Here is a 21035-nt window from a genome sequence, read left to right as displayed (position 1 = left end):
AAATAGTTCTGTGACTAACTCATTGTTTTACATTTGGTACATTTGTTTCTGCTAATAAATTTAACTTTCTCACTTTTCTGCTTGTTTGTTCAGTCTGGATTAAAATTAGACTTTCAAAATAAACTGTAAATAGTTTTGTTTCCTCTTTAAAAAGTGTGTGTGTATATATATTTAAATATATATATATATATTTCAAAACTAGGAATGTTATCAGATGTAAAGATGAACATTACAACATGATAAAGGAGCTAATTCATCAGAAGCACATAATCTGCCTCTGCCCCTAACAAAAGAACTCTAAGGTATATAAAACATATACTGATAGCTCTAAAAGTAGAAACAGGCAAATCCACAATGTTAATTGAAAAGTTCAACCCTTTTTTATTTAGTAATTGTTATACAACATATGCAGAAAATCAGTAAGATTGTAGAAGATCCGAACACTGCTATTGTGAAATTGACCTAATCGACATTTATAAGGCAACTACCTAAGAACAATATAATACAACTTTCCACATGGAACATTGACCAAAGTAGACTAAATTCTAGCCCATAAAATAAATTTCTAACAATCGAACTCAAAGAAAGAAGATTTTCTGACCACAAAATACTTAAATAAGAAATCAATAACAGAAAGATAACTGAAAAAATCTTCAAATATTTTGAAATTAAAGAAAAGCAAATTAAACCCAAACTAAACAGAAGGAAATAATAAAGAGTACAAGCCAATGAACTTGAAAATATAATAACAAAAAAAGAAAATCAATAAAACAAAATGTTGTCTTATAAAAAACTGATGAATCCTTATATAGACTGGCCAAAGAGAAAGAGAGAGAATACACCAATTAACAACATCAGGAATGAACATGGGGCATCACTACTGATCCCACAGACATTAAATTTTGCTCCTCATTTTATTGCACTTCTCAGATGATGCATTTTTTACACGTTGAAGTTTTATGGCAACCCTGAATCAAGCAAGTCTATTGAGACTATTTTTCCAACAGCATTTGCTCACTTCATGTCTCTGTCACATTTTAGTAATTATCACAATATTTCAAACTTTTTCATTATTGTTATATTTGTTATGGTGATATGTGAACAGTGATCTTTGGTGTTACTACCATGACTTGCTAAAGGCTCAAATGATGGCTAGCATTTTTTAGCAATAAAGTATTTTTTAATTAAGGTGTGTACATTTTTTTAGACATAATGCTATTACATATGTAATAAGCTACAATATAGTATAAACATAATTTTTACATGCACTGGGAAACCAACAATTTTGTGACTTACTTTACTGCAATGTTCACTTTATTGTAGTGGTCTGGAACAAAACACACAATATTTCTAAGGTATGCCTGTACTGTGAACAACACTGTGGCCGTAAGATCAACAACTTGGATCAGCACACTTTTCCTATAATGCATCAGGAAGTAAATATCTTAGACTTTGGGGGTCCCTATTGGAACTACTCAATTCTGCAGTCATAGCATTAAGCTGCTCTAGTTATTACTATTTACTTACTAGTAAACAAGTGAATCCCTTTTCCCTAGGATAAGAAAAGGGAGAAAGATGTCCACTTTCACCACTCCTATTCAACATTTTACTATAGGTCTTAGACAATTCAATAAAACAGAAAAATGAGAAAGTAATAAGCATAGGAACTGGAAAGGAAGAAATAGAACTGTCTTTTTATTTAAAGATGATATTATTTTCTATAGAAAAAAATTCCAAAGAATCTACAAAAACAGCTACTAGAATTACTAAGTGGTTTAGAAAGGTGAGAGGAAAACAAGGTGAATACACAAAAATCAAATGCATATCTATATATTAACTATGAACAATTTGTAAATTAAATTTTAAAATGCCATTTACAGCAATGTCAAATACCTGAAATAGTTAAGGATAACAAAATATATGCAAAACTTTTTATACCAAAATCTGCAAAATCTTGATGAGAGAAATTAAAGACTTACAGAGGTGAAGAGAGATACTATATTCATGGGTTGGAAGACATTGTTTACATGTGAACTCTTTCTAAGTGTATCTATGGATTCAAAGAAATATCAATCAAAATCCCATATAACATTTTTTTGAAGAAATACTTAAAATAGGTAAAATATTTCTAAAAGCGAAGTTTGAGGACACACACTAGTTGATCTTGAAACTTGCCATGAAGTTAAAATGATCAAGAAAATGCAATAGGTTATATACATCGATCAATGGAATAGAATAGTTTCCAAGTAGACCGATGTGTGTATAGTCAATTGATTTTGACAAAGATATCAAACTAATTCAAAGGAGCAAGGGTAGTCTTTCCAAAAACTGTGCTGGAACAATTAGACATCCATATGCAAAAAATAAGATAAATAAAATAACCATCAACACTTACTTTTTTACCATATAAAAAACTAACTTGAAATGGATCATATACTTTACTAATAAATAATAAAAAAAATTGTTGGTAAGTTGAACTTAATAAAATTTGAAAATTCTGATCTTTGAAAGACCACTGTTAAGAAAATGGAAAGATAAGACACTTACTGGGAGAAAATATTTACAAAACATATATCTATCTATTAAATAACTTTGATTTAAAATATATAAACATTTACCACAATAATAAACAAACAACACAATTTTTTAAATGGGTAAAATATTTCAACAGATATTTCACCAAAGATGAAATGTGAGTGGCAGATAATCGCCTTAAAATATGCTTAAAATAATTTTACTCATTAAGAAAATTTCTATTGAAACCACAATGAGATACCACTACACAACTTCTAAAATAGCTTAAAAAAACAAACACACAAAGGAAAAACAAGTGATACAAAGAGTTTACAAAGATGAAGTGCAGCTGGAATACATACATTTCTGGTGGAAATGCAAAATGTAACACTTTGGGAAAGAGTTTGGCTGTTTCTTCTAAAGAGAGACATAGGGAATTCCCTGGAGGTCCAGTGGTTAGGACTTTGCACTTTCACTGCCAAGGGCGTGGGTTCAAACCCTGGTCGGGGAGCTAAGACCCCGCAAGACAAGCAGTGCAGCCATAAATAAATAAATAAAAGTTAAACATATGATCCAGCAATCTAAGCCCTGGGTATTTACCAAAGAAAACTAAAAACACAGGTCCCCACAAATGTTTAGAGCAGATTTCTTCATAGTAGCCAAAATCTAGAATGAAGCCAAACATCCATCGACAGGTAAATATATAGATAAATAACACATGGCACATCCATACGATAAGATTCTCAGCAATGAGACAGAGTTAAACGAGCAATAAATAGAACCAAACTACTGATATATGCAACAATATGGATCAACCTCAAAAACACTATTGTAGGTGAGAGAAGCCAGATACAAAACTCTAAGTACTATGTGATTCTATTTGTATGACATTTTATAGAAGGCAAAACTACTGTATAGGGGTTGAAAGCAGATAAGCGGTTTCCAGGATCTGGGGCTGAAGGAGTCAATCAGCGTTGCCTGGTTTTGAACTTTATATGAATGGAATAATATAGTATATCTTTTTTCAGGTCTGGCTCCTTTTGGTCAGCAGTACATTTGTGATCTTCCTCCATATTCTTGTACAGAGATATCATTTGTTCATTCTCATTTTTATAGTATTCTATGCATAACTATGCAATGATTTACTTATCAAATTGACTGCTGGTGTCACACTCACATTTTAAAATTACAACATAATAGCCTAATTGGCTAAAATTCTTTTTTAGTTAGATTCTTGAAATTCTTATTTTTAAATTCTTATTTAAGTCTTAGTTAAGCCCTACAAAATCTAAATGGGATTTTCCTTACAAAGTCACCTCTTAAGCAGACATTAAAACTCAGTATATATCCATACCATGCATTGATTTCTTTACTGAAAAATCCCCTTTATCATTTGGTCAGTTTGGGTTTACCCCCAAATATTATCACATCTGATTTGCCACTACCTACCCACTCCTAGCTTTTCCCCTATCAATGGAACTTCTTTCTTCTTCATGGATTTTCTAATTTAGAGCTGGAGATACTATCACCCTTCCCATTATGACAGTCAATAATTTCAGAACATTTGTCTCTTAGATTATGGTAGTCTTGGCCTTCTCCCCAAACATCATCAAGATACTCCCTGAAGGAAAAGAAAGAGGAGTGTTGGCTCTCAGTTCACACACAGTTTAGATGATAAGGGATTCTGCCCCAAACAATGACCATAATTAACTAGGGTAGCTGAGATAGAAGGCAAAACCTGTGAGTACATTACCTTCAATTACTGTGGTAGATGGAGCCACAGGTATATGAGTTAATTTTAAATGAAGAGGTTCTGGCAGGAGTGTGTTTCTGAGTCTCAGAAACCTGCACACATCAAGGTAACAAGGATAGGTTTAAACTTGGTTGAGTATTGAGTTTTTGCATTTTATTGTTGCAGTGAAAATCATGTCATGAATACTCCATTTATTTCTCTACATAAGGATGTTCCTAATTAATCTGTTATTCAAAAGCCACCAGTATTATATTAGTAACTGCAATATTTCATGACACTGACTAAAGCCCAGAAGCAGGTTCCTGTGGCCCAATTAATTTTTTTAAAACCTTTTACTCAGCGGGATGCTGCCTACCTGGATCTTTGAATGAAAGAATATTAATGAAGCTGCAATGCAGATGATTATATTGAAAGTGACGAAGAATTTATTAGGAAGACAGCCATCACAGGCTGTACAGTATATGAGGCAGAAAACTGCTAAAAGTAATGACAGAGTATAGTTTAGGCAAGTAATGGGCAGTAGTGCTACAAAAGGAGAGCTTGGAGATATATTATTTAGTAATAAAGTTGACATAAAAATTGAAATATGAGGTGGAAAGATTAACATGGTCATACAAGTCATCTTTAATGTTCATAGCCAAGTTCTGGCTTTTAGAAAGAGTAAACTGAATTTATGCTTGTGACAATATGTAATTCAAAACGCTTATTTATACATTTCATGCAAATGACTGCAGACCTTTGGTTTGCAGTTACCAAAGTAATGTTTAGTAGCATTTAAATTTATTACATTAACATTGGATCAGGAGCTGTATTTCTACCTGTCAAATGACTAACATTTGTAGGTCATATCATCAATAAATAGACCGCAGTTCACAGACCCCTGCACTGCTAGTCCCAAATCTATGAACAAAAGATTTTACATTTTGTTTTTCCACCTTAAACTGAATATAGATGTGTTCTCATTTACTCCATCATAATATTCTAATATTATTGACACAAACCTTTTGGTCTTCTGGTATGTTTGCTTCCACGAAGGGGATGCATAGTGCTCTAATTAAGAGCAAGGGCTTTTGATGGAAGTAGACCTATGTGAAAACCCTAATAGCCAATTACCAGCTGGGTGACCTTAGTTAAATGACTTTATAACTCTGGTCTCATTTTTCTCATCTATAATAGGGACATAATAATACCAGTCTCATGGAATTATTATAATAATTCAATAAAGTATACAAAAATGTATCTAGCCTATGGTAACTAACTCAATTATTATCATCATAATTATCATTATCAATACATTCTGGGAGTTTCCATAATAGAAAGTGGCATCAAAATTCTTGAAGGAGAGGCAAAACATACCTTATTCTTCACATATTCTCATCTCAGCTTCATTTCTAAAGTTAAAGGTCTGAAGGTTAACTTGTGTCTAATGAGGTATGTAAGTAAATTGACAACCATTTGGATTTAACACAAATGTTTTATAAAAATGCTTGTCTTTTATGATTTCTTAGAAGTGGATATAAAATTGGGGCTGTAGAATAAAACTAAACTGAATTTTGAGAAAACATAAATATTTACAAAACATTTTATTCTGAATTTGAACCTTTCCTATTTCATGTCAATCACATAAAGAATGGGAATAAGATTTCCATTTTAAACACAGTAGTAACAGAGGCCTTAATAAGAAAATGGCATCTGAGTAAAGGCCTGATAAAAGTGAATATATAAGCCATATGAAACTCAGAGGAGAGATTTCAGGTAAAGGGAATACCAGTGCAAACACCCTAAGATGCAAACAGAGGCATAGCAAAGGAGGGTGTGGTCAGTGGAAGTAGTTCACCATGGTTGTAGTCAATAAGGTGTGCACTGTCTACAGAAAATCTTAAATCAATAATAAGACTGATTAAATGTTTATTATCTTCATGAACTGACAAGTGTAAACAATATCAGTGATAAAATACTCCTCCCTAAAAAAACAAAATAGTCTATTGATCTAAGATCTAAACAACTGCTGTGGTTTCTATCGAGCTCAATGGCCTGCTGCCACTGGCCCATCTTTGGAAACATACCAAGAAAGAACAGCACGGGACAAGTGTGTCTGGATTAGATTGAATGGGAACAGGAGCTGTAGATGTGTGGGTCAATGATCAATAGCGTGCCTAGAATATGTACGTCTTTGTAAGCTCTGTTTGGACTTGAGCTTTTACTCTACGTGATGGAAAGCCATTGGATGGGTTAGAGTAGAGGGTTTTCAAGATATTACTCATACGGGCTTCCTTGGTGGCGCAGTGGTTAAGAGTCTGCCTGCCGATGCAGGGGACATGGGTTCATGCCCCAGTTCGCGAAGATCCCACATGCCACAGAGCGGCTGGGCCCGTGAGCCATGGCCGCTGAGCCTGCGCGTCCGGAACCTGTGCTCCGCAACGGGAGAGGCCACAACAGTGAGAGGCCCGCGTACCGCAATAAAAAAAAAAAAAAGATATTACTCATGTTTTCAACACACTGATTGCAGTATTGAAAATAGACTTCGGGAGGGGAATGTGATAGTTATGAAAGAGAAAACTAAACTAGATGGTGATTGTTCTCACTACATCCTATTCACGCCACTGGTGAAGGATGAGTCCCATACCCTAAATAGTACAAAATGGCTGAAGATATGACATTCAACTCTGAACAGACGAGATTGACAGCAGTTTATTAGTCAAACATACTCATAACCTGGGAGAGGAGGATTCCACACACTATGCAGGGCAGCACAAGAGTTACACTTGGGATAAGAGTGAATCAGCAGGGGCTGTTGAAGGCAGGCTTTGTAGTAACCAGAGACAAGTGGACCACCCCCATCCCAGTTCACATCTTGAGGATGTGACTGGTTTGTCTGAATAATTTTGCAGACTGACAGAGGAGTAAAATATATTAGGTTCAGATCCAGATGTGGTACTGCTGGTCTGGTTAACAGGGGAACTACCTGGGTGTGAAGTCTTTCCCACTGAGCATGGAGCATATTAGCAAAAGCAGAGGAACTCACAGATAAGCCTCTGGGGTTCTGTGATACTCAAAGATGTCAAGGAATACAGTGATAGCTTGGGATAGAAGTAGAATTGGTGAAATTAGTAAGAAAAGAATTGATGCAGAATATATTTTGAAGGTAGAGCCAACAAGAATTGTGGAAGAATGGATGTGGAATTTGAAAGAGAGGAGTCAAATATGACACTAAAGTGTCTGACTCTAGCAAATGAAAAGATAGTGTCAATTACTGAGAAGGAAAACTATAGGAGTAGTAGTTTACACTTTATCCATACAATTAAAAACTATGTAGATGTACAAAACATAAACTTTTAATGTACTTATATGGAAATATCTCAAAATATAGTAAGTGAAAAAGCAAGGTACGTGGTATCCAATATAGCATTTAGGATTCGTGTTTAAAAAGGGAGAGAAAAAAAATAGATATTTGCACTTGCCAGTACACACATTTTAAAAAATTATATGAAGTGTGTAGGAAGCAAAAAACAAGTAATAATAAGAGTTACCTGTTGGAAAGAGAGGATAGAAATTAATTGGGCAGAGACTGGGAGCAAAAGAGGAATATATTCACTATAGTTTATGGTTTCTGATGTTTGTAAAATGTGAATGTATTTTTTAGACAAAAAAGATATAGGGAGAAATTCTGTTTTAAAAATGTGTATAGCTGACAGTCCCTGATACTGTATCTCCACATATATACCACTGTCTATTGAAGAAACAATAATAAAAGAAAAAGACAAAAATAAGAAATAGATGAAGGAGGAGGAAAATAAGAAAAGCAATTACAATAATTATAACAAAACCAATAACATATTAAAACTTAAGACTAAGGAAAAAGGCAGAAACTGATTACTGAATTATAAATATGGCAACCCATTACCTATTGCCATAATTTGGAGATGGAGTCCCAGTAACATGACTGATAAAATCAGACTCTGAAGTAAAATTATTAGCTCATCATGTTTTGTCCTGAAAGATGATCACCTTTTAAAAAAAAGAAATAAGGCTTATATCACATGGGGGTTTGACAAATGTTTAACGAACTATTGGGGAATGTTCATTGCAGCTGCATGGCTGATTAGTAATATGAAAATGTACATACTTTCGTTGTGGCTGATTTCAAATTACCAACATGACCTCATATTTCTTTGCTGCTCTTTCTTTCTTTATGTAGATACAAGTTTCAGACCTTAATCATTTTCCTTCTTTCTGAAGAACTTCATTTACCACTTCTTTCAAGGCAGGTTTATTGGCTACAAATTTCCCCAATTTTTGTTTTTCTGTGAAAATTATTTATCTTTCATTTTTGTAGGATAATTTTTCTGGGTACAGAATTCTAGATCTTTGGGTTCTTTCTCTCAAAAGTTTAAATATTTCACTCCAGTCTCTTCTTGCTTGCATGGTTTCTGAATAAAAGTTCTATATAAGTCTTATCTTGTCCTTCTATAGGTAAGGTGTTTTTCTCTTTTGCTTCTTTGAAGATTTTCTCTGTCTTTAATTTTATGAAGTTTGAATATAATATGCCTAGCTTTTTTTTTTTTTAATTTATTCTTCTTTCTGTTCTGAGTTTCCTGGATTTGTGGTGTGGTGTCTATCATTAATGTCAGGAAGTTCTCAGTCATTATTGCTTCAAACATTTCTTCCATCCCTTTCTTCCTCTGCCATCTGGTATCCCCATTATGCATAGGTTACACCTTTTGTAATTGTCCCTCAGCTCTTGCATATTCTGTTCTGTCTTTTTCATTATTTTTTCTCTTTGCTTTTAAATTTTGAAAGTTTCTGTTGACATTTCTTCAAACTTGCTGATACTTTCCTCAGCTGTGCCCAGTCTATTGATGAGTCTATCAAAGGCACACTTCAGTTCTGTTACAGTGTTTTTGACTTCTAGCATTTCCTTTTGATTCTTCCTTAGAGTTTCCATCTGTCTGCTTACATTATGCATCCATCTTTGCATGTTGTCCACTTTTCCCATTAGAGCCCTTACCGTATTTATTAGTTATTTTAAATTCCCTGTCTGATAATACCAACATCTCTGCCAAATATGAGTCTAGCTCTGATATTTGCTCATCTTATCATGCTGTGTTTTTTTATTGTTGTTTTTTTTTGTTTTTTGTCTTGTAGTACTTCTTGTAATTTTTGTTAAAGGCTGGAAATGATGTACTGGGTAAAAGGAACTGAGATAAATTGGCCTCTAGTGTGAGGTTTTATGTTTACCTGACTGGGATTTAGGTTGTGCTTACTGCTTGCTGTAGCTGTAGGAGTGAGAGGTTAAAATTTCCTCTGATATCCTTGTTTTTGTCACTCCTGTAATCTTCAGGTTTCCTTAGATACTTCTTAAATAAGGTCTGAGACATGCAGTTCTTTCACTTGTATTTCCTGTTATTATACAGGAGTTTTAATGATGTGGTGGTAAGGTGTGTGGGAGAGGAAGTGTTCTATGGCTGTATGGTAAGGTCTTGGTCTTTCGGTGAGTCTGTGTCCCTGCCTATGACTTTCAGTGGTTTTTCTCCCTCTTAGGTCGAACAGGAAGCCTAGAGAGCGCTGCAGGTGGGTGTTCTCTATTTGGTCACACATTGTTCTCATTCTTTCCTTTAATTCTTTATATATGCTTTCCCTTTAGTTATTTTTTTTTAACATATATATTATAGCTTCTTGTTGACTACATTTTTCCTATGTGAGCACCATACTTTCTCGTTATTTTACATATCTCATAATTTGTATTGAAAGCTTTAGAGTTTCATTAACGTATCAGTTTTGGAAATCAGAACTTCCACTCAAAGTTTGTTGTTATAGCTGTTTGTTTTTAATGACTTTCTTGTACTAATTCTATAATGTATATATTACTTTCCTGTTTGGTCACTGAAGTCACTACTCAATTAGCTAATGGTCAGCTAATGATTGAACAGATTTCTTTAAATATCTTTAAATATTGCAACTTTCACCAAGGGTCTCTGTATGTGTATGGGGCATATCTTTAACTCTTAGGCAGACATTTTCTAACTCCACCTTAGACTTCACTTCTGTTTTTGCAGAATTTCCAGGTCAGGTGAAAGGAGAGCTTAGGGCCTTCTGGGGCCTTCCTTAGCATATACACAGCCTTTGTGTGCACAGGCCTATGCATACAAAGTGATCTTCTCATTTTCCCGAAATATATTGAAGTTTTTCAAAGCCTCTGGTTGTTAGGAGATCACCGACTGAAACCATCCACTTTGGCCAGGGCCAGTTACCTGAGTTGTCTCACAACAGGAGGTCCAGATAAGCAACACGGTGCTGAAAATTAACCGGGAGAATTCGGGAGGGGTCAAAAGAGGGAGGAGACAGCCAACCTCCCAGAATCCTTCATGCTGGAATCCATCTTGGCTGAGAGACGCTCGTGCCACCAGGTAGGACCCTGAGTCAGACTATGGGCCAAGCAAGATGATTGGTCAGAGGCAACCCAGAAAGTAACCCTACTACCATAAAACCTGAGACTGCAAGCCACATGGCAGAGCAGTTCTCCTAGTTTCCCCTACCCTGTTGCTCTCTGCCCAGTGCCCCTTTCCAATACTAAAGTCTCTTGTTTTGTCAGCACATGTGTCTCCTCAGACAATTCATTTCTGAGTGTTAGACAAGAGCCCACTCTCAGGCCCTGGTAGGGGTTTCCCTTCCTGCAACGTTTTGACATCTTATTCCCCAGTTTTTCCTTTTAGGTTGTTTGGTGAACTTCTTATTAGTCCCAATGTTACTTCAGACAGACTGACATTAAACAATTGTCATTAATTTTTCTTGAAAATTTCCCTGTAGATAGGCTTGTTCATACAAGGTAAGGACTCTGTCAGATCAAATCAAGACATGAGAATAGAGCTTTTCATAGACCTGCCAGGTAAGTCAAAGAGTAATAATTCTATGTGTGGGGGGCTTTTGGGATACTTCAAATTGATTCTGCTCCCTCAAAAGTTGCTGCTAGATTGGTGGCTTTCCAGCTATAGTAGTTGTGAGGCTGTTCCATTTTCAGGACTACCACAGAGTTAAGGACAGGGGGATAGAGCAGGTTAAAGCCCTACAAGGCTTGCTCTTCATTTCAAGATTCAACCATTTTTCTTGGATAACCATTCCCTGGGTTGTTGCAAGACATTGGTTAATTTTCAGGGTTCTGAAAGTATTGATTTTGACAGTTTTTGCCAGTGTTCTCATTACTTCTATGGAGGAGTATATATTTGGAGGTCCTTACTCTGCCACTCCAGAAGTCAAGCACTACCTGCTTTATTTTTTCATAGCACTCATCCATTAAATGTCTTTTCAAGCTCTCATCTGCAGTGAAATTACTGATTATTTAGTTGTTTTTGTCAATCATCAACTTCCAATTAGAACTGTCAACTTTCAATTATAATTTAAGCTACAGGAAGAGGGTGCTGCCTTGATTATTCTACTGTTATTACTTGTGAAGGATCTGAGATTTTGTCCTATCTGCTATTTAACAAGTTTTCCTGCCACAGTTTCATGGAGTGTGACAGAAGACAGAAGACTCCTGGTTCAAAGACGTTGAATCACTGCACAGCAAAGAGCATAAGCTCATGTTCACACCAATTCCCCTTGCCTCTCAAATTCCACAGGAACAATGCAATGTGCCCCAAGTGGATGATGTGCACATGGTAAATTTGCATCATAGATGAGGTACTCCAAGATTAAGAATTTAAATCTTACAATGAGGTGCAAGCAAATCTGCCCTTTGTCCCCAGAGGAAATCATTACTTTGATTATACAACCAAACCTTCCTTTTGTTCTGGAGGGAGGCACTATTTATCTTCGAAGGCTATTTGCTGTACAAACATTCTTGACAAGATAGTCTGGAACAATATCTGTCAGTGCCTCTACTGGTAAGATATGCAGAAACACAAGAAACCCAAAGAGAATTATTTCCCAACATCATCCCAGTTCTAAATTAATATTCAACATTGTAGACATGCAGTAAATATTTGTTGACCAAAACTTCCACAAGTTTCTATTTTGATCAAGAGTATATTCTATTTCCACAAATTATATATATATATATATATGTATATACACACACACACACACACACACACACACACACACACATATAGATATATAGATAATCTTGGATATAAGGCAAGTCTTGAATAAGAACTGTCTTAGTCAGTTTGGGTTACTATGACAAAGTAATATATACTGGCTGGTTTATAAACAACCGAAATTTATTTCACACAGTTCTGGAGGCTGGAAGTCCAAGAACACAGTGCCAGCATAATAGGGTTCCTGATAAGAACCCTACTCCAATTTGCAGGCTGCCAACTTCTCTCTGTGCCCTCACAAGGCATTTAGCTTTAAAAAGAGATTTAGCTAGCTCTCTGGCCTCTTCTTATAAGGGCACTAATTCCATTTATAAGGGTTCCATCTCTGTGATCTAATTAACCCCCAAAAGCCCCACATCCAAATACACTGGAGATTAGATTTCAGCATACGAATTTGGTGGGGTAGGGACACAAACATTCAGTCCATAACAAGTACCTAAGAATAAATACTTGGTTTTTGTTTGTTTGTTTCTTTTGTCGGCAAATGGAAATTATAAAACTCTGTTGGCTTCCTCATTTGTAAACAGAAATGACAAATTTATCTGTTGACCTCTTGAAGGGGCTCAGTCTTCTCTCCTATTCCTTTCTTGCCTTACTCTGTAAATGAAGAATTGCTATGCTTGATCACAAGAACATTTAAAGCATACAGCTAAGGTCTTAGTATGACTATATTTTGCAAATCCCAACTCCTAGAAAAGTAGAGAAAGAAGGAGGCCTGGAATACATCTTTATGGCAAATGGGTAAATATCCAGTTTACGTGCTGCCTCTCTTTCTTTCTCTCTCTCTCTCTCTCTCCCAGTTTCTCTGTGTCTCCATTACATCTCTAACACTCTCTTTTTTGTTGCCCCTACCCATATACACACACATACATAAACATATGCAAACTACTCTTTCGTTGTGCTTTGCTCATGTCTAGGAACATGCTAAAAGTTCCTCAACTTGAAGACAGTAATATTCAAAATTAAGTTTGGCCTCTAGGGTAGAAGTAAGCACAGTAAACCTTTTGGCTGGCCTTTTCCTAGGCCATTTATATCAAAATCCTCTAGACAAAAGAGGTCTGTATACCAGTCCGGTCATGTTCACTGGCATTCTTTCCTGGGTCTTTGAGTCATTCTCCTACATTAAGTGTAAAATCTCCCTTGGCCTTGCTTTGTCCTTTGAAAGGGATAGCTAGTTAAGAACAGAATCTGATTTTTAGAAACCTCAGTTCTGTGCAATACCCAGCACATACTAGATTTTTAAAGTATAACAACTACAGAAGAGATTCTATCTCAGACTACAGTCTGTTTTGTTTCTTCTACCTCACAATTTTTTAAATAGAGAATACTATAAAAGTTATCTGCATAATTTAGTCACACAGCAAACATAAGTGTCCTTTTTCTATGTCTACATAGTTTGAACTTTGAGAACATTGTGCCATTTCAGTTACAAATTACTTTGTATATGTGTATTATACTGCCTTTCCTGGGTATGTTTAAAATTCACATAATTTCAGTTGATGTTTTGTTCTATCATTGAAATGGATTCATTTTGTGTTATTCTGAGGAATATACTTAATTTGTGGATCATTTATATGTCTCTAGTATAACTAGCTACTCTGATGTTTAAACAGTTTGCCTCATATCGTAGTTTTTTTTTTTATCATAGATGTTTAAATTACTTTAACTCTTATTGGGATTGCTTGTTTTCCCTCATGAATGTAATCCCCTGCTCAGTAATGCACTTTGGGCCAATTCTAATCTCATTGCTATTATTTCTTCACAATTGCACACATTTTCCATATTTCATACAAGCCAATTATTTATCACATATATTCATATGTTTATAATTAATTTTAAATTAGCTGCCTCTTATCTTAAAAGGTATAATTACTTTCAGTGCTCAAGTTATCAAAATAATCATTGCAGTATATCATAATATTTCCAATATTTCATAGTTTTATTCCTCCTTCCTTCGACCTTTTGCCCAGCTGTAAATATACTTCAAGCTCCTTAACCACATTTGAACTGTAAGAAAGTGTTAATGATAACATAAACAATTTAAAAGCAAAGAAAAAAAGAGAAGATTTTGCCCCTAATCTTCTTTTATGGAATTTTTTTTCTGTTCTTCCAGAGAAAATTCTCCTAGAACAGATTACAAACTACAAAAGGCCTAGGAAGAAAATTTGAAATACAAGGAAATATGTAGAAAGACAAAAAGCAAGTGGCAGAAAAACTCCAAAGGTTTGGATGCTCAGTAAAACACCCTGAAGATTGCTTCTTTTTAGCATGTTTTTTTTTATATGAAAAGTTAAACTATATCTCTCACCTAATAACACATTTTGAAAAGAAACTGCAGTGTCTACTGGTTTGAGTGAAGGTGGAAAGAGTCATGGGAGTGGGCCTTACCACAAATTCATCCTGATTTTAATCGTGGATGAAATGCAAAATAACGTGATACAAAGAAAAAGCAGTACTCTATAACAAAAAGACACAGTGTCTGCCACTAACAACATTTTTCACAAACTACAAATAATACTTTTATTTGAGGAGACTTTAAAGTAATGCCCCTTTTCAGGTGTTTTCCACCTCTGCTATCTTTGGCAACTTTTAAAAGTGAAAAAGACAACTGCGGTTGAACAGAAAAGGAAAAAATGGGGCTTCCCTGGTGGTGCAGTGGTTGAGAGTCCACCTGTCGATGCAGGGGACACGGGTTCGTGCCCCGGTCCGGGAGGATCCCGCATTCCGCGGAGCGGCTGGGCCCGTGAGCCATGGCCGCTGAGCATGCGCGTCTGGAGCCTGTGCTCTGCAACGGAAGAGGCCACAACAGTGAGAGGCCTGCGTACCGAGAAAAAAGAAAAGGAAAAAATGGCTACATACTTTAAAAAACAAAATACACAACAAATCAAAGCACACTTTGACATCAAAAAACAATTGTTCGATTAAAAAATCTGAGTATGGGAAGATGGCGGAAGAGTAAGACGCGGAAATCACCTTCCTCCACACAGATACATCAGAAATATATCTACACGTGGAACTGCTCCTATAGAACACCTACTGAACGCTGGCAGAAGACCTCAGACCTCCTCAAAAGGCAAGAAGCTCCCCACGTACCTGGGTATGGCAAAAGAAAAAAGAATAAACAGAGACAAAAGGATAGGGACGCACCTGCACCAGTGGGAGGGAGCCGTGAAGGAGGAAAGGTTTCCACACACTAGGAAGGCCCTTTGCAGGCGGAGACTGCGGGTGGTAGAGAGGGGGAGCTTCGAAACTGCGGAGGAGAGCACAGCAACAGGGGTGCAGAGGGCAAAGCCGAGAGATTTCCACACAGAGTATCGGTGCCAACCAGCACTCACCAGCCCAAGGCTTGTCTGCTCACCCGCCGGGGGCGGGAGGGCCTGGGAGCTGAGGATCCGGCTTCGGTCGGATGCGGGGAGAGGACTGGGGTTGGCGGCGTGAACACAGCCTGAAGGGGTTAGTGCACCACTGCTAGCCGGGAGGGAGTCCGGGAAAAAGTCTGGACCTGCCGAAGAGGCAAGAGACTTTTCCTTCCTTCTTTGTTTCCTGGTGCGCGAGGAGAGGGGATTAAGAGCGCTGCTTAAAGGAGCTCCAGAGATGGGTGCGAGCCGTGGCTAAAAGCGCGGACCCCAGAGACATGCATGAGATGCTAAGGCTGCTGCTGCTGCCACCAAGAAGCCTGTGTGCGAGCACAATTCACTATCCACACACCCCTTCAGCGGAGCCTGTGCAACCCGCCACTGCCAGGGTCCCAGGATCCAGGGGCCACTTCCTCGGGAGTACGCACGGCACGCCTCAGGCTGCTGCAACTTCAGGCCGCCCTCTACCGCCGCAGGCTTGCCCCGCACTCCGTGCCCCTCCCTCTCCCGGGCCTGAGCTAAGCCAGAGCCCCCGAATCAGCCGCTCCTTTAACCCCGTCCTGTCTGAGCGAAGAACAGACGCCCTCCAGTGACCTACACGCAGAGGCGGGGCCAGATCCAAAGCTGAACCCCGGGAGCTGTGCGAACAAAGAAGAGAAAGGGAAATCTCTCCCAGCAGCCTCAGGAGCAGCTGATTAAATCTCCATAATCAACTTGATGTACATGCATCTGTGGAATACCTGAATAGACAACAAATCATCCCAAATTGAGGAAGTGGACTTTGAGAGCAAGATATATTATTTTTTCCCCTTTTCCTCATTTTGTGAGTGTGTATCTGTATGCTTCTGTGTGAGATTTTGTCTGTATAGCTTTGATTTCACCATTTGTCCTAGGGTTCTATCTGTCCGTGTTTTTTTTTTTTTAACTTAAAAAAATTTTTTTAATAATAATTTTTTTATTTTAATAACTTTATTTTATTTTACCTTAATATATTTTATTTTCTGCTCTTTTTTTTCTTTCTACTTTTTCTCCCTTTTATTCTGAACCGTGTGGATGAAAGGCTCTTGGTGCTGCAGCCAGGAATCAGTGCTGTGCCTCTGAGGTGGGAGAGCCAACTTTAGGACACTGGTCCACAAGGGACCTCCCAGCTCCACGTAATATCAAATGGCGAAAATCTCCCAGAGATCTCCATCTCAACACCAAGACCCAGCTTCACTCAACGACCAGCAAGCTACAGTGCTGGACACCCTATGCCAAACAACTAGCAAAACAGGAACACAACCCCACCCATTAGCAGAGAGGCTGCCTAAAATCATAATAAGTCCACAGACACCCCAAAACACACCACCAGATGTGGACCTGCCCACCAGAAAGACAAGGTCCAGCCTCATCCACCAGAACACAGGCACTAGTCCCCTCCACCAGGAAGCCTACACAACCCACTGAACCAACTTTAGCCACTGGGGAAAGACACCAAAAATAACGGGAACTACGAACCTGCAGCCTGCAAAATTGAGACCCCAAACACAGTAAGATAAGCAAAATGAGAAGACAGAAAATCACACAGCAGATGAAGGAGCAAGATAAAAACCCACCAGACCTAACAAATGAAGAGGAAATAGGGAGTCTACCTGAAAAAGATTCAGAATAATGATAGTTAAGATGATCCAAAATCTTGGCAATAGAAGAGAGAAAATGCAAGAAACATTTAACAAGGACTTAGAAAAACTAAAGATGAAACAAGCAATGATCAACAACACAATAAATGAAAGTAAAAATACTCTAGGAGGGATCAATAGCAGAATAACTGAGGCAGAAGAACGGATAAGTGACCTGGAAGATAAAGTAGTGGAAATAACTACTGCAGAGCAGAATAAAGAAAATAGAATGAGAAAAACTGAGGACAGTCTCAGAGACCTCTGAGACAACATTAAACACACCAACATTCTAATTATACGGGTTCCAGAAGAAGAAGAGAAAAAGAAAGGGACTGAGAAAATATTTGAAGAGATTATAGTTGAAAATTTCCCTAATATGGGAAAGAAAATTTCCCTAATATGGGAAAGAAAATAGTTAATCAAGCTTAGGAAGCACAGAGCGTCCCATACAGGATAAATCCAAGGAGAAACATGCCAAGACACATATTAATCAAACTGTCAAAAATTAAATACAAAGAAAACATTTTAAAAGCAGCAAGGGAAAAACAACAAGTAACACAAAAGGGAATCCCCATAAGGTTAACAGCTGATCTTTCAGCAGAAACTCTGCAAGCCAGAAGGGACTGGAAGGACACATTTAAACTGATGAAGAAGAAAAACCTACAACCAAGATTACTCTACCCAGCAAGGATCTCATTCAGATTTGATGGAGAAATTAAAACCTTTACAGACAAGCAAAAGCTGAGAGAGTTCAGCACCACCAAACCAGTTTTACAACAAATGCTAAAGGATCTTCTCTAGGCAAGAAACACAAGAGAAGGAAAAGATCTATAATAACAAACCCAAAACAATTAAGTAAATGGGAATACATATCGATAATTACCTTAAATGTAAATGGATTAAATACTCCCACCAAAAGACACAGACTGGCTGAATGGATACAAAAACAAGACCCATATATATGCTGTCTACAAGAGACCCACTTCAAACTTAGAGACACATACAGACTGAAAGTGAGGGGATGAAAAGAGATATTCCATGCAAATGGAAATCAGAAGAAACCTGGACTAACAATTCTCATATCAGACAAAATAGACTTTAAAATAAAGACTATTAGAAGAGACAAAGAAGGACACTACATAATGATCAAGGGATCAATCCAAGAAGAAGATGTAACAATTGTAAATATTTATGCACCCAACATAGGAGCACCTCAATACATAAGGCAAATACTAGCAGCCATAAAAGGGGAAATCGACAGTAACACATTCATAGTAGGGGACTTTAACACCCCACTTTCTCCAATGGACAGATCATCCAATATGAAAATAAAAAAGGAAACACAAGCTTTAAATGATACATTAAACAAGATGGACTTAATTGATACTTATAGGACATTCCATCCAAAAACAACAGAATACACATTTTTCTCAAGTGCTCATGGAATATTCTTCAGGATAGATCATATCTTGGGTCACAAATCAAGCCTTGGTAAATTTAAGGAAATTGAAATTGTATCAAGTATCTTTTCCAACCACAACACTATGAGACTAGATATCAATTACAGGAAAATATCTGTAAATAATACAAACACATGAAGGCTAAACAATACAATACTTAATAACGTAGTGTTCACTGAAGAAATCAAAGAGGAAATCAAAGAATTCCTAGAAACAAATGACAATGGAGACACGACGACCGAAAACCTATGGGATGCAGCAAAAGCAGTGCTAAGAGGGAAGTTTATAGCAATACAATTGTACCTTAAGAAACAGGAAACATCTCAAATAAACAACCTAACCTTGCACCTAAAGCAATCAAAGAAATTAGAACCAAAAAAACCCCAAAAGTTAGCAGAAGGAAACAAATCATAAAGATCAGATCAGAAATAAATGAAAAAGAAATGAAGGAAATGATGGCAAAGATCAATAAAACTAAAAGCTGCTCCTTTGAGAAGATAAACAAAATTGATAAACCATTAGCCAGACCCATCAAGAAAAAAAGGGCGAAGACTCAAATCAATAGAATTAGAAATGAAAAAGGAGAAGTAACAACTGACACTGCAGAAATACAAAAGATCATGAGAAATTACTACAAGCAACTCTATGCCAATAAAATGGACAACCTGGAGGAAATGGACAAATTCTTAGAAAAGCACAACCTGCCAAGACTGAATCAGGAAGAAATAGAAAATATGAACAGACCAATCACAAGCACTGAAATTGAAACTGTGATTAAAAATCTTCCAACAAACAAAAGCCCAGGACCAGATGGCTTCAAAGACGAATTCTATCAAACATTTAGAGAAGAGCTAACATCTGTCCTTCTCAAACTCTTCCAAAATATAGCAGAAGGAGGAACACTCCCAAACTCAGTCTACAAGGCCACCATCACCCTGATACCAAAAGCAGACAAGGATGTCACAAAGAAAGAAAACTATAGGCCAATATCACGGATGAACATAGATGCAAAAATCCTCAACAAAATACTAGCAAACAGAATCCAACAGCACATTAAAAGGATCATACACCATGATCAACTGGGGTTTATTGCAGGAATGCAAGGTTCTTCAATATATGCAAATCAATCAATGTGATGCACCATATTAACAAATTGAAGGAGAAAATGCATATGGCCATCTCAATAGATGCAGAGAAAGCTTTTGACAAAATTCAACACCCATTTATGATAAAAACCCTCCAGAAAGTAGGCATAGAGGGAACTTTCCTCAACATAATAAAGGCCATATATGACAAACCCACCGCCAACATCGTCTTCAATGGTGAAAAACTGAAAACATTTCCACTAAGATCAGGAACAAGACAAGGTTGCCCACTCTCACCACACTTATTCAACATAGTTTTGGAAGTTTTAGCCACAGCAATCAGAGAAGAAAAGGAAATAAAAGTAATCCAAATCAGAAAAGAAGAAGTAAAGCTGTCACTGTTTGCAGATGACATGATACTATACATAGAGAATCCTAAAGATGCTACCAGAAAACTACTAGAGCTAATCAATGAATTTGGTAAAGTAGCAGGATACAAAATTAATGCACAGAAATCTCTGGCATTCCTATACACTAATGATGAAAAATCTGAAAGTGAAATCAAGAAAACACTCCCATCTACCACTGCAACAAAAAGAATAAAATATCCAGGAATAAACCTACCTAAGGAGTCAAAAGACCTGTACGCAGAATATTATAAGACACTGATGAAAAAATTAAAGATGATACAAAAAGATGGAGAGATATACCATGTCCCTGGATTGGAAGAATCAACATTGTGAAAATGACTCTACTACCCAAAGCAATCTACAGATTCAATGCAATCCCTATCAAACTACCACTGACATTTTTCACAGAACTAGAACAAAAAATTTCACAATTTGTATGGAAACACAAAAGACCCCGAATAGCGAAAGCAATCTTGAGAACGAAAAACGGAGCTGGAGGAATCAGGCTCCCTGACTTCAGACTATACTACACAGCTACAGTAATCAACACAGTATGGTACTGGCACAAAAACAGAAAGATAGATCAATGGAACAGGATAGAAAGCCCAGAGATAAACCCACACTCATATGGTTACCTTCTCTTTGATAAAGGAGGCAGGAATGTACAGTGGAGAAAGGACAGCCTCTTCAATAAGTGGTGCTG

The 21035-nt window shown here is 37.0% G+C and overlaps 1 long non-coding RNA gene across 1 annotated transcript; it reads right to left on the bottom strand.

The window, feature by feature from the left end:
* Nucleotides 1–4008: 4008 nt before the first annotated feature.
* LOC137210176 (uncharacterized) lies at nt 4009–8216 on the bottom strand. Its single transcript, XR_010936293.1, has 3 exons — nt 8172–8216; nt 4268–4359; nt 4009–4135 (listed from the first exon to the last, which is right to left on the bottom strand). It is a non-coding gene; the product is annotated as an uncharacterized lncRNA (long non-coding RNA).
* Nucleotides 8217–21035: the final 12819 nt, after the last annotated feature.

The sequence above is a fragment of the Pseudorca crassidens genome, chromosome 17, assembly GCF_039906515.1.
Source record: "Pseudorca crassidens isolate mPseCra1 chromosome 17, mPseCra1.hap1, whole genome shotgun sequence".
Lineage (NCBI taxonomy): Eukaryota > Metazoa > Chordata > Mammalia > Artiodactyla > Delphinidae > Pseudorca > Pseudorca crassidens.
Note: the sequence above shows the minus strand (reverse complement) of the source record. Positions and strands in the feature narration are given on the sequence as shown.